The sequence below is a fragment of the Cervus canadensis genome, chromosome 14 (genome assembly GCF_019320065.1).
Source record: "Cervus canadensis isolate Bull #8, Minnesota chromosome 14, ASM1932006v1, whole genome shotgun sequence".
Lineage (NCBI taxonomy): Eukaryota > Metazoa > Chordata > Mammalia > Artiodactyla > Cervidae > Cervus > Cervus canadensis.
In genome coordinates this window covers 21,090,407-21,101,616 of record NC_057399.1, presented here as the reverse complement: position 1 = coordinate 21,101,616, position 11,210 = coordinate 21,090,407, and the positions used below count along the sequence as shown (strand labels likewise).

The window sequence follows — 11,210 nt, the reverse complement described above, 5'->3', positions numbered from 1 at the left end:
GTCTGTGTTCTGTTGCTAAAAACAATTTTATTAAGGTTCAAGAGTGATTTGCAAACTAATGTTGTTTTCATGTGTCTAATACACAATATAGTTGCTGAGTTTACCTACTGAATTAGTCCTTCTTGGTACACATTACATAGGGAGCAGTCTTGAAGAATGATAGTGAAATTGAACTTTGTTTTATATTTTGATTATCTGTATTATTTTTACTTCCTCCCTTGAAAGACTTTTAAAAAACAATTAAAATTTGGGGGGAGTAGAATGAAAGCAAATATTAGTCTGCTGTGCAGACATACAAGTATAAAAATGACACAAATGGTTCAAAGAAACCAAAGACAACTCTGCCCAGGGGGAGGTTTGTCCTCTTGTCAGAAGCCTATAGATTAGGTTTACTACATTAAAATCAAATAATACATATTTCAGTCCGAAGATATTGAAAGTAGAATTATATGTCTGTGTTCTACACATAAAACATCAGCAAATAATTCAGTGGTTGCAGAACAGTTGTTTCTTTGGGTCAGGATTTTGCCAGCATGTTTTGTAGCTTTGCAATTCTCTTGAGCAAAGTGATAAAGGTGATGAATGTCTATTTTGAATTAACTCCCGTTACAGTGAAGTGCCGGTTGATCCAAGCTCTTTCAGTCATGACAATTCAAATGTATCTCATTCTTTTTATAAAAATCTGAGCAATACCTTCTTGAAAAGCAAAAACAGACAAGAAGTACACCTCCCTGGAGATAAAGGATGGATGAGAATCATTGAATGGATTTGTGAAATGTCCCTGTCAGATTGCGCTGGACACTCTGCTATTGCTCAATTGCATAGTTGCTCCCCAGCCTTTTTCTGTGTTCTCAACACCAATTCTGTCCAAAGCTGAGCCTTTGGATATCACCCAAAAAGAAAAGGCATGGCTTTTTATGTCTTCCTAAATCCATTTATGAAATAGCTGTGACCATTCTAAGTAGAATGTGAATATTAAACTTTTGTGATAATACATTGAATCAGAAAATGATTCAAATGAGGCCTGAAAGATTATCTTTACTATAAGGAAATTCTGGCCACAGGAGGTGGCATAACCTGCCAGGTAGTCAGTAGAAAACCCTGAATTGGAACTTTGCATAATATATGATATTGAATAGCTACTCAGTTTTAGCTGAATTTAATTGAATTGGAATACACTCTAGCTCATAATGCAACAAAAATGACTTATCACTTTACAGATGCTGAAGATAGCTCATAAAGTCACCTCTGGTTGAGAAGGAGAGCTAACATTTCTTTAATTTATACTACGTGCCAAGCTTTATGCTAAGTGCTTTACATACATATTATTTTTACTGTTCAAACAGGTATATCTTTTGTCCTTCTGTTTGCTTCACACAAAGAAGCCAAGGATCAGGGAGATTAAGTAACCCAGCCAAAATTATCAAGCTAGTGAATAAAAGAATGAGAAGTCCAACTTGGGACAATCTAACTCCACAGCTTGTTTTTTTTAAACCACTGTGCTGTAGCCAAGTATTTTTATTGGCCAAGATAAAGAATTGAAGTGTCCATGGAAGGGCTCCAAGTGATGCCTGTCATGAAATACAGACTTTTGATACTAAAGGAGTTGAACTGAAAAATGCAAAAACAATAGTCTGATTTGACTTCTAATTCTGGTAACTTGGCAAACTATTCAGAAACTCTCATGTAACAACTACTTGGAGAGCTGGATGAATTATTTTCAAAGTGATATCCTTGAGGCACTTAGCAGGAAATCATATATACACATGTATGCTTATTCACACACATATCACACACACATACACAAGAAACGTATAGCTACAAGCAAAGATGAAGGATTCGTATTTGAAAAAGGAACATTGTTGAAATTTAATTCTCATTCAAAATTACAAAAAATATTTGAAAAGTCCACTTGTGTCAGTTATCAAGCACAATAAATAGCAGTTTACTGGCTCCCCAAACTTGGGATAATTGAACAATATTTTTTATACACACACACACACACACACACACACACATGTTGTCATTGTTGTTGTTTAGTTGCTAAGTTGTGTCCAACTCTTTGTGACCCCATGGACTGTAGCCTGCCCAGCTCCTCTGTCCACAGGATTTCCTAGCCAAGAATAGTGGAGTGGGTTGCCATTTCCTTCTCCAGGGGATCTTCCCAACTCAGGGATTGAACATGCGTCACCTGTATTATCAGGTGGATTCTTTACCACTGAGCCACCTGGGAAGCCCCATATATACACATAAATATATATATACACACACACACATGTATACATGTATATGTATATAAGACACATATCTGAAATAATGTCAGAGATAGAACCCATTGGAAAATAACATGACACTGAAAAAAATAATAGGCAGATGTCAAGAAAAGAGAAATCAAACTTGAATTTTTAAAAATGAAAAATATAGCAATTTAAATTAAAACCTCAATCTGTAAGCTAATTAGCAGATCAGACATGGTGGCAGAGAGAACTGGTATGATTAAAGAGAAATCTGAGCAATTTTCCAGACAGTAGTTCAGAGATCTGAAAAAATGAAACAAATAAAAAGAGAGTCTAAGCGCCATTGAGGATATGGTGAGAAGATTAAACATTATCTAATAGGAGTTCAGGAGAGAAAAGAAAATGGTTGTTGGCAATGTTCAATATAATACAATATTCAATGATCGATGCCATTTGTAGAACAAGCAAATGACACATCTTTTCAGGTGGAATGCATGCAAGTCTCAAAGAGTTTATTTGGCCAAAGTTTTGACAGACTCTGTCTTCTATGCCAATATTCAAATCAATTGTAGAGTTATCTTTTGTAAGGCAATAAATAAAAAATGCAGAAATCCAAGAAAAAGTCATTAATAAAATGTTTTTTCAACAAGTCCATTTACCTCTACTGAAAATAACTAATCATCAGATATTATTCTCATTGTTTCTAAATATTACTTTTAGAGTTTCATAACCTTCTGTGGTTGACATCTGTATCTTTCAATTGTTTCCTACTTTCATCCATGCAGAACTGCCATCATAGCAGTGACAGATCAAAAGAAGTTTGTCTTTGGTAAACTTTGTGGACACAATCCAGCTAGTGCTTTTCCCAGAAAGACCACACATTTGCGAGGAAAACTAACAAAATTCATAAACATTTACAAGTTTTCTAACCCCTCTATGAGCAGGTATAGATGGAAGGGAGGAAACCTCGAACCAAGAGAAAACAGTAAAGAAACCTAAGAAAAAACATCATTCAAGGAAAATACAAAGTAATATGGAAGAAATAAATTCAAGTATACCATTAATCACAATAAGTGCCAATGGGCTAAACTTACCAATTCAAAGATGGAGTCTCAGCTTGCTTTTTAAACAAGTATTACTTTATTCTATTTAGAGAAGACATCTAAAAACATAAGATGACAAAAAGAAAAAACAAAAGGATGGAAAACATAAACCAGCCAAATACTAAGCAAATGTTATTATAGTGAGTAATGCTTAATACCGTCAGTTGAACATGGCCTAAGGGCAAAGACCATGTGGGCAGCAGCTAGGATACACGAAGCATCAGAATGATCACATCAGTTTTCCTGGGATGTGAATATTTCATAATTCATGTAGAAAACGAGGAAGAAAAATAACCATTTATTATTTTTTCAACTTATTTTTGAATTGGAGCCTTATCTCATTTTTCAGTTTTCAAAATTTCTGTTTTCAAGTATACATATGTATACTATATGCTGTAAATTTCCTATGTATTGCTACATTCCATGAATATTAATATGCAGTGTTTTCATGGTTACTTACTTCTAAAATTTCAAATTTCCATGATGATTTCTTCTTTTGAGAAGTGAGAATTTCAATCTCCAAATATGTGAGTGTGGCTTTCTTTTCACTTTAAATTATGCTTTATGTTTAGGTAAAAAGAACAGATAGTGACAACAGGGAAAAGTCCTTTCTTGTGAAAATAATAATTCTTGAGTAAAGTCTATTGGACTAGTTGAATCTTTTCTTAGATTTACTATATAAATACTTAAAAGGACATGAAAAGATGTGCAGCTAAGTAACCTAGCTGTCATTTTTATATACTTCAAAATGATTTAACCAGATGTCTATTTATAATGTTTCACTAATTGCAGTGACATTACTGATGCCCTGCCCATGTCCTCTCAAAACACAAAAATTCTAGTATGGGCCCATAACTACAAGCAGCGAAGTGCTTTTGCTTGATCCATAGGTGAGAGGAAAGCTGGAAGTGCTAGGGATTTAAAGCCCTTGGGAGCAACCCTTAATCACTGATGAATGAGAACCATAGCGTTCTTGCTCCCTGGGTGAAACAGCTTCTGAATGGAAACCATGTTCTCTAGAATCTCTCAGAGTGCCCCAGTGGGACCAACTCCAGTTGCCCACCTGCTTTATAACACTTGAATTTCTTGACTTTCAATCTTTTCTTGACTCATTTCCCCACCCCTTACTGGTGCTCCTAAGAAGCCAACCCAAAACACCCAATTGACAGTTTGAAATAATCCAGTGTTTCTGAAAGGGACAGAGTGTGAGGATAGAAGCTTTGACGCGTTGGGTTACCATCAGTGTCATTATTTGCTTTTATCACAGATTAGAGGAATTTTTTCATATTTATGAAATAAAGAACTATAAGCATATCAAGAAATATCTTTTATCCCAGCAGAGAGCTTATGATCCCTCATTCTACTTTTGGAAAACTTGAAACTCTTTTTAAAAATATATTTCTGCTGTTTATAAGGACCCAGTATAAGGAACTCTTTTAGACAGCCAGCACAGAGTAAGACAAGGACTTTTTATCCTAGAAATCATGGGGGACCAAAGAGTTAGTGGTTAGAATTCATAGAATTCAACTTGGTGATAGATAGATAGATCTAGATAGATACAGATATAGATAGATATCTAAAGATATATATTTTTTAAATTTCAGTAACCTCTAACTGAAATTTAATACATCGTTCAATTGAGAGTGTCAGTAACAAACCACACAGTAGAATTGGCAATACCCGTCATTTTATGACCTGTAAAAATTATTTTTTGTGCCATATTATAATAATTGTTGTAGAAATCTTGAAATATCTACACTCATCACAACTTCAAAATTATGATAGTTATTACACCACTTAATGGAGAAGGAAATGGCAACCCACTCCAGTAATCTTGCCTGGAGAATCCCATGGACAGAGGAGCCTGGCAGGGTACAGTCTATGGGGTCCTAAAGAGTTGGACTAGAGAAGGAAAGAGCAACCCACTCCAGTATTCTTGCTTGGAGAATCCCATGGGCAGAGGAGGCCAGCAGGCTCCAGTCTATGGGGTCGCAAGAGTCGGACTTGACTGGTCAGCTAAGCACAGCATAGCACACCACTGAATAGTTCTTATTATCTAATAATATATACACAAATACATATGACAACTATATCTTTTAAAATATTTTATAACTATTGAAAAATATATCATGTCTTTTGGAATCCTGTTGTATTTTATTTTATGTGTTAAAAAAATATTTTGTTTTTGAGAAGGGATCCATAGGCTTAATCAGACTGCTAGGGCTTCAAGGCGTAGAAAAGATTAAGAACACCTAATGTGCACTATTGGGCTTCCCAGGTGATGCTAGCGGTAAAGAATCTGCCTGCCAATGCAGGAGATGCCGGAGAGGTAAGTTCAGTCCTTGGGTGGGGAAGATTCCATGGAGGAGGAAATGGCAAACCACTCCAGTGTTCTTGCCTGGAGAATTCCATGGACAGAGGAGCCTGGCAGGCTTCAGCCAGTGGGGTCACAAAGGGTTGGACATGGCTGAGCACACGGCACACAGCAGGCGCTGTTACCCATTTCATATATTGGGAGACTGAGAAAAAGACAACTAAGCAATTTGCCCAAGATCAGAGTTTATAAGGCACGGTTCTAGGACAGGAACCCAGGTAATCTGGCTCCAGAGTTCACGCTTCTAACCAAGACCCTGCGGCTGCCTCTCTCAGAGCCTACGAAAGCTCCTCCGCTAGACTATAGGCATGCCCGAATCCCCACCCCGGTCATCTCAGCCACACATGTGCGCTTCACCTAGCAGCCAGGTGCGCTCAATTAAGCCCCCAATTGGCGTCTGTTTTCCAGTCTTGCTGGTTCTAATCTTGGCCTACCTCTTCCAGCCTCTCTCCTGTGTTTTCCAGCCACACTGCTCTTTGAATTCTCTCTCCTTGCTAGAATGCTTTCCCACCCTTCACTTCTTTTTTGTTCTGCCCATAGTCCGAGTCCCCGCTCAGGAAAGAAGACTCTTCGAAACAATGCAACTCGCAATAGGGGAATTTATTACTGACTCGAGCCAGGGCCTCCCGCCCTCACCAGGTGTGTGAGGATGAAAGGCCCCGAGCCCCAGTTCTCTCGGGTATTTATTAGGTCAAAATAAGCAGCAGGTAGTTGGAGCAATCGGATTGGTTACACAGTGGGTAGTTGGCTCAAGCTGATTGGCTACACAGTTGCAAGGTAATTTTTGTTGGCCCAACCTGGGGCTTTCAGCTTTCCCCTGATAGGTTCCCTTTTCTCTGGCTAGGCATATGTTGATTGGCTGGCTCCAGGAGGCCTGATTATTATGTTACCCTGGGAAACCAGGCCTGCTCCTAATCCAGGCTGCCTGCCATGGCATTAGCCGTGATAGCCTCACATTTTTCATCCTGTGACTTAGGCCTTCGTGTCACCGCAGCACAGAGGGCCCCCATGGTGAATTTATCAAAGTAAGTTCTCTTCTTTGTTTACTTTGTATGGTAATCCCTTTTCAGTTCTGGTTATTGCAAATATGTTCCCCAACTTGGGATTTACCTTTTGGCTTCCTTAATAGAATCATTCAATGAGGAATGTTCTTCATTTTAATGAGTCAAGTTGAACAGTCTTTTCCTAGATAGTTTGTGCTTTTTGTTTCTGAAGCAGTCAGATTCTCTACCTCCCAGGTCATTGGGATATACTTTTGTATTTCTTCCTAAAAGCTTTAAAGTTTTGCCATTCACATTTAAGCTTTTGAACATTTACAATTGACTTAGTTGGGTATTCAGGTTTTTTTTTTTTTTTCTCATATGGAGCTGAAACAATTCTTTACAATCCTTTTATTGTAGGATATTTTAATTACAGAATACTGTATTTCCTAATGATAGAATTTGGAGTGCTTGACAAAAAGAGAAGATCCTGATGGTCTCTGTGTAGAAGTTGCTAGACTTTGTGGTGTGGAGGAATGAAGAAAGCATTTTTCTGGTTTATGCTAAGTATTTTCTAAAGAAAATTAAAACTGGCCGATTTTGCTTAAGTGTTCAAATTTTAAATTCCTTAAGAAGGAAGAAATGGGATTATAGAATTGTTAGTCATCTCTATGTGTTTTGAATGCTATTTCTTGAGGTAGTCCTACTTAGCAGTAGGTCCAGCAACTTGGCCCTTAACATTGAGCAAGTGAAACTTCTAGAAAACATGAGATCAGGGGGAATGCTTATGCATACCTGTATGCATACTTACGTGTCTTTGTGTGTTTGTGTTGGGATTTGCATGTTTGCATATTTGCGTATGTGTGAAGTAAGGGGAAAAACACCGCAATGGTAGTGTGGCATTTCATCCTGAATAATGTACCCTCCCCCAAGTACAGACGATGAAAGGTGACAGAGAGAGAAGAGTCCTGGTAACAACACGGGCTGGAGTTGTTGCTTTTATAAACTCATTAGTTTAGCCAGTTACCTCTCTTACTCTTATCAGGTGTAGGAAAAAGAAGGGAAGAAGGAAGGAAGTGGGAAAATGGCAGAAACTTCTCTGGTGAGATTTGCGTGTACAGCCTTAAAAATTTGTGAGTAATTCTTGGCACACAGCAAGACATGTCAGGGCCTGGACTGTGGACTTGGAATCCCTATAGATGAATGAAAGGTCACAGCTGAACATCTGGAAAGATAACTGGTTCCTAAGAGTACATGACTATAACTGTAACTTCCCTGCTGAAAGAGCAACAGCTTAAGTATTTTTTTTCCCCCTTAATTGGGCTTTAATCTGAAAATGGCACAGCAAGACTTCATGTTTCAAAGGAAACACAGAGGAAAAAATCCTTTTCCAGACTTTTATAGAAGGGTATTATCTAAAATGAAACTGGATAATTGCCACTGATTCTCTTACTAGGGTACCCTAAGTACTCTGACTAGGTCTAATTCTCAATATATTTTTAGGACATAGTTAAGAACTCAGATCCTGGAGTGAAACACCTAATCCTCCAGCCACAATTTATCACTTGTTTTTTCTTAAGTGACTGTATTTTTATGCCTAAATTCCTTTATTTCTAAAAATGAGGAGAGAAAGTAAAAAATAGTATCTGCCTCATGAATTTCTTCTAAGGGTTAGATGAATTAATATGTATTAAATGCTTGGTCAGAGCCTGATTGATAATATTGTAGAATTGACAGACCCCACTATCCCAAATTTCCTCTAGCAGCTCTATGTAACCACAGTGTGCTTGCCAACACAGCAAACTGAGTTAATAAGAAATAAAATGCTAACTGGTTTGATTTTCTCATTGCTACTTTACCCCCAGGGAAGAAACCTGACATTTTGTTTCTCTAAAATGCCCCAGGATCTAGAGTTTGGTCATTTGTGTTATTGTTCCCAATTCTTCCATGGTTCTCCGGTGAGTAGTTTACTTCCCTCCCCATCAGCTTGGCCATGTGATGTGTTTCAGATGATATATTTTGAGCAGAGTTGATATATGCCACTCCCAAACAGAAGCCTAAGGATCATTTCATAATATGGTCTTGCTTTCTTCCCATGAGGGCAGTTAAGGCCAGCTCCAACAACCTGAATCCACTAATGAAGAAGTAATGAGTTGGAGTCATCTCCAGTTTGCAGCTGACATGAATATGGGCAGAAATAAACCGTTGTGTAAGGTTTAAATAAACCTTTATGTAAGTCCCTTAAGAGTTTATTTCTGCAGTATAACTTACATAAACTGATACAAGGGAGACGGAGAAGGGTTTTAGTTTGGGTAGTAGAGGCAGAAACTGTCAATCTGGGGGAGGGAGAAGTTGTCCAGCACCAGAAAAGAGTATGTTTCCAGGGACCCACACCTACTTCCCCTACCCTGCCACTTTTCTGCCCAGAATAGAGGACTGATCCGAGAAAGACCAACAGCTTAATGCATTTAAGTGGGAAGAAATGTTAGTTATATGAGCTTCTAGCCTCCTCAAAAATGCTCTTGAATACACATCTTAATGGGTTCAACCACACACTGACTTTTCTACGTGAGCACATCATAAGGACCACCATAAATTTAGGGGCTTCGCTGGTGACTCAGATGGTAAAGGATCTGCCTCCAATGCAAGAGATCCAGGTTTGATCCCTGGGTTGGGAAGATCCTCTGGAGAAGGGAGTGACTACCTACTCCAGTATTCTTGCCTGGATAATTCCGTGGACAGAGGAGCCTGGTGGTCCATGGGGCCACAAAGAGTCAGACACGACTAACTAACACTTTCACCATGAATCTAAAGCTCATAGGGTCTTCCTGAAAGATCTGGACTATGTAAGGCCCCACCCAGAGAATTTAGCCCAACCTCAATGGGATTGGGAGCCTAGGAATGCCTGGAACTTAATTTCTCACCACGCTTACAAGATTAGAAACTTGAGATACATTTTGTGTACAGCTGTGGTAGTCATGAGTTTAAGCCTACTGTGTGTGCTTGTGTTAGGAGCTTCTTTTGAAACCCACGATTACTTTAGCAAATATGTTTCCTAAATATTGAAACAATAACTGAATTAGGGACCTTTATGGTATAATCCCCATGGTGATGAATTTCTAACACAGGTATTTCTTACTTCTGTGTGATTAACATACAATTACTGCTTTGTTGGCTGATACCTTTATCTCATCTACTTCTTCAGAGTTCTTTGAATTGTTGACCTATATCCACCCAACTTTCCCCATCCAAGGGGGTTGCTTTTTAACTTGAAAAACTTCTCTAGTAACAAACTATAGAAATGATCCCTGAAAGTATAGCCTTCTGATTTTTAAGTTGAAACTTGGATTGTATCCACTGGGTTCTTTAACTCTTGTGCGTGCTCAGTCATCTCAGTTGTGTCCGACTCTTTGTGACTGTGGACTGTAGCCCACCAGGCTCGTTTGTCCATGGGATTCTCTAGGCAAGAATACTGGACTGGATTGCCATTTCTTCCTTCAGGGGATCTTCCCTACCCAGGGACTGAACCCATATCTCCTGTGTCTCCTGCATTGCAGGCATATTCTTTACCCACTGAGCCACCTGAGAAACCCTCTTTTACTATTAAAGAATCCCAAATTCTTTTATTCTGTATAAAGCATTAAACTATTAACTGTGTAGATAAAGTTATTCCTGGTAAGACAGGATGTTACTAGCCGAGTGCCAATGCAGAGTAAGCTCATTGGCAAGAGCCAGTTCCCCTCAGCACAGAAACATGCTACTATTTTTTCCAGCCTTTACTTCTCTGATATTATTTTAAACAATGTTTGTGACCTTGTTTTGGCTAAAAGCCATAATACCATTTCTCTAACTTTCCTTTCATTCAAATCTCTTTTAAAATTTTGTCTATTATTTCCCATTCTTGTTTCTTTCTTAATTCCACTCTCATCTGGCTTTTACCTCTCACCTGACTCCACTCAAACTGTTCTTACTAAAAGTCATGGATGGTCTCCACATCATTTAATGTCCTAAAGCAGGGGTCCTCGAACTCTGAATCATCCTGAAACCACCACCTCCCTGATTTGTGGGAAAACTGTCTTCTCCAAAACTGGTCACTTGTGCCAAAAATGTTGGGGACCTCTGTCTAAGGGACTCTCAGTCTTCATCTAATTTGATCACTAGAAACATTTGGTACCTGATCACTGCTCCTGGGAACTCTTTTACTTGACTCTTTGATAGCACATTTCCTTGGTTTTCTTTGTGTGGGCTCCTCCTCTTCTTCATCTCTTGCTATTGGAATGCTCCAAGCTTTAATCCTCAGATCTCTTCTCTCTCCTTTTGGTGATCTTATCTATAATAATTTCATATAACTTCTTTATGTTGATGTCCAAATATGTATATTCAACCTGGATTCTCCCCTGCCTCCGTATATTTAGTCACCTTCTGAAGGTGAAAATGAAAGTTGCACAGTTGTGTCCGACTCTTTGCGACTCCATGGACTATACAGTCCATGGAATTCTCCAGGCCAGAATACTGG

At 38.5% G+C, this 11,210-nt stretch overlaps 1 pseudogene; it reads right to left on the bottom strand.

Annotated features, from left to right (window-relative positions):
* Positions 1-9,935: 9,935 nt before the first annotated feature.
* On the bottom strand, positions 9,936-10,018 carry LOC122453412 (annotated as a pseudogene).
* Between the last annotated feature and the right edge of the window lie 1,192 nt (positions 10,019-11,210).